The sequence below is a fragment of the Euprymna scolopes genome, chromosome 4, assembly GCF_053919585.1.
Source record: "Euprymna scolopes isolate OS-2025 chromosome 4, ASM5391958v1, whole genome shotgun sequence".
Lineage (NCBI taxonomy): Eukaryota > Metazoa > Mollusca > Cephalopoda > Sepiida > Sepiolidae > Euprymna > Euprymna scolopes.
The window spans coordinates 118,738,248-118,742,536 of record NC_136485.1 but is presented as its reverse complement, the minus strand read 5'-3'; positions in this window follow the sequence as shown (position 1 = coordinate 118,742,536).

The following is a 4,289-nucleotide window of genomic DNA, read 5'->3' as shown; positions in this document are numbered from 1 at the left end:
TTATTTAGAAAAATTGGGAAAATAAAAAGGTAAAATTAAACAAAGTATTTCTGCTATTTTAAATGTCGTATCAGCGAAAAAAATGCTGCCTAAATTTACACAATGTATATAAATATATATTAATATATATATAATTAGACAATAAATAACAAAACAAAGATACGCCCATTTAAATTACATTGCACATCCACCTTTGAATTATAACGGCTGTATTTATTCCAAATAGAACATAAATTGCATCATATTTTTTTTTATTATCTAAACAGCTCTATGACGTTAAAATAATTTCACTTTACAACGCTATACACATTTTGAAATCCCAGCGACTTTCTTCGTTCTGAAATAAAACAAAGGCATTCTTTTCGCAACAAGTATATTTTCAAATATTGTACTCCTATTTTTTTTCTATTTAATGATCCCGAAGAAGTCTTGAAATAAAGATGGAACGGTGATGAACATATAACTTGGTTTGTTCTTTTTGATCCCCTGACAAAAAGAGGGTGAACCTGTAAATTCACCCTTGTTCGTTCGTCTGTCTGCATTTTTCTCAACAACTATGCCTTTGAATTTTTTGAAATTTTGCACAAACATTAAACATGATATGAGTAAAATTAACAGAACGGATTTTCCGGGAAAACTCTGGTTGCCCCCATCCCGTAGGGGTGACTTTTGGGTTAAAATGGCTAAAATTGACACTTTTGTGCCTATTAAAAAAAATTGATGCCTTGGATTTTTATAAAACTTTCTGAAAAGTTGTAACTGATTTCTATATAATTTTGTTTGTCTATACTTCGCGATAACTCTTGGGTGTACCCCAGGGGCTCTTTTAGGGCTAATAAAAACACTCCATTTTTGGGACTATTTTACCATATTTGTCCAAAATTTTCTGTGTATATCTATTTAACAGTTTTGCATGGTGCTGAACTCAAATTTAAGTATGTTAAGGCCTTGGGGAGTTTTAAGGCTAAATGGGGGGGGGGGCAAATGATGGACTTAGTCATTTCTTTTTTGCATGGTGCAGAACTCAAATTTACATATGTTAAGGCCTAAAACTGCACTGTTTGTTCATTTTCACCAGGATTTCACGTCCCCTTGGGACTTTTGAGGCTAAATGAGGGAGGGGATGCTGAACTTAGTCATTTTATTTGGCTCGTTCACTGTGAACCCGAGGGGGGGCATGCATGCTTCACTTGTTTATCCTCTCTCTCTCTCTCTCTCTCTCTCTCTCTCTCTCTCTCTCTCTCTCTCTCTCTCTATCTCGAGTAATTTCAAATGTAGCACCTATTTTATAACTTAAAAAGTTGAAGAGCTATAGAGATGAAGACGGGAGTGCTACCATTAAGCAAGCAACCTTTTGTTCTTCCAAATTTATTTTGCTACATAGTCACCACCATTCTCAATGCACTTTTGACAGGGATTTAATGGCACATCTATGCTTCTTACACATGTTTATGGTAGGAGTTGCTTTCTTAGTCTCACATTGTCAATATCTTCAACATCTACAGAGATGAAACTTTCAGGTCATCATAATAAAGCAATTTGCAATCCCCTCTGATCTATTTGGGCATAATAAAAAATAGAAGTCATTATTTTTGAACGCTCCTCGTATATCTAATATACAAAAGGCTATATGTATGTCCGTCTGTCTGTCTGTCTCCATATGTTCAAACTCTATCTCCGCTGAAACTAAAAGTTAGAGAGTGGCGCGAGGGGCCTCAAATGATTGAATTTTTATGGACCATTCTTTTATGGGTCTTTAGCTAGTTAAAATAGTTTTATGGGGTCAAAATTGGAAAAATCCTTATACATTTTGTTCATTCATCTTAATTTATTTTTAAATTTTAGTTTTTAAGCAGTTTATATGCGTGTCAGGTTGGAACAGTGGTAACGTCATCCGCTTTGAATGCTACAGTTTCGTTTCGGTTTCAATTCTCGCTGATGGCACACAAATGCTTTTTTTTTTTACTTTTGAAATCACGACTCTGTTATAAGATATACAAAATCTGGACGGATTAGAATATCATATTTAAGCATATTTTACGACCAGGCAAAGCCCTCCCACTGCTAGTAATATATAAAAAATCTGGACAAATTAAAATATCATATTTAAGCATATTTTATAACTGGACAAAGCCAGGTGCCGCACTCCCCACTAGTCTAATATATAAAAGGCACTATGTCTGCCTGCTTGTCATTCTCCATATTTTCAAACTCTATCTCTACCGAAAGTAAATGTCGCAGACCTGCGCTAGGGGCTTCAAATGATAGGATTTTTTATGGACAATTCTTTTATGGATGTTTAGACGATTAAAATAGGTTTTAAAAAATCAAAAAGGGGGTCAAAATTGAAAAAAAATCGTTACACATTTTGTACATTAATGTCAGTGTACTTTTAATCAGTTCATATGCGTGACACGATGGTACAGTGTTAACGTCACCAGCTTTGAATCCTACAGTCTTACTTTCAGTTTTGATTCTAGCTGATAGAACCCAAATACATTTTTTTTTAAATCCCGACTTTACAATAATATATACCAAATCTGGACTAATTAAAATATCATATTTAAGTGGATTTTACGACCGGACAAAGCCGGGTGCCCCCCCCCCCGCTAATATATATATATATATATATATATATTTCTGTGGAAATATACTTTATTTCCTTATAATATATACCAATCCTTATTTAAAATGGTGTAATGTGAACATATTATAAGGTATTTACAGATTCTCTTCCAATTTTCGGATTTTAATCCTGTCAAAAAGCACTTTATTTCCTTTTTATGGATTGATTGGTGCTATTTCTTCTGATGAGTTAAGGGCAAAATAGATTCACTAATTGATATAATAATTAAGTGATTGATTTTGTGCTATGAAACAGATACTGTCAAGAATTGTAAATGTCAAATGAATTAAAGGAATAAATTGTAAGATAGTCAACATCATGAACTTTGGAATATAGATTGTCATTTATTCACTATATATATATATATATATATATATATATATAATGTACAATAATAAGAATAAATATCGACCATGCTAAGTCTCTATCATCTGCCTATTAATAGTACACCAGAGAATCAATTAGCAAGAAAACAGATAAAAAATATATTTATTCTTTTTCTATTTTCGATATTTCTTACCGTTTTTATTTGAGATTTTAAATCTTATTGGAAAAATAGTTATGCTAAATGAACAAAAACTCTTTGTGTTTCAAAAAGAAAACGAAACGAAACTTTTTTATTTATTTGTCATCTCCGACTTCAACATTGGTTGATTGCATTAACGTTAGACATTCAACAAGTTTTTTTTGTTTTTGTTTTTCCAGATTTCCTTTCATAGCTCCAAGCACAAAGAATCTTTCATCGCGTCTATTGTGTTATGCATATTCTCAGCAAACCATTTTCATTCGCGCCCCCATACTCCAATGCTTTTAAACATAACTGCTTTTTCATACCGCTTATCTTCCCTTTCCATCAATTTTTTTTTCGAGTGCTAAGCAACTAACCGTTACTATAAACTTTTAAAGGACTCCCATTCATGATGAGAAATTATAAAAAGAATGCACATAAAAGTTTGGGACCATTAACATCATAACAAAAAGAAAATCATGTTCATGCCTTCATTATCACCCACCAGCAATTTTACAAAAGATAAAATCGCCCCATCTTAATATATGTATTACAAAAAAATATTTTAATTTTGTTGTTTCTCCTATTGCTGTTGATGAGTATGATTCACCCACTTTATATGGATCAGATGACTTTTATTGGTATTCGTTTCTTTGATATATTTCTTGTTAGAATTCTTTCAAGAAAGATATCAGTTACTTACAGGAGGTACCATGTGAAGGTTGCTAACATTCCCAGGTGAGAGTGTTTATGTGGAACGATAGAGATTCGAACTTGGCACCTTCAGATTGTCAGTCTGTGACAATAACCACTTAGCTACCATCATCTCGCTGATGCTGCAGTTGTACCCAACGTGAAACTTGAACTGACATACACCTTCTTGACCTTTGGAGATCAGCTTTATCCAAAGATCATGCAATAATATAGTGGCGTTTGTATTCATGGCAGTCGTCCATAGAACTGAAATATGTTGCAAACTCCTACAAGGCCTTTGGAAATAGGCTTCTATCACCAGTGTACTTAGAAAAGTATGTATCATTATTTTATTATTGGGATCCTTTGAGATGAGAAATTTGTATATTTATTTATTTATTCGTGGATTGTTATCTTCATCTTCATTTCATGAAATTTTGGCCAACTATTTCTCGTGGTGCA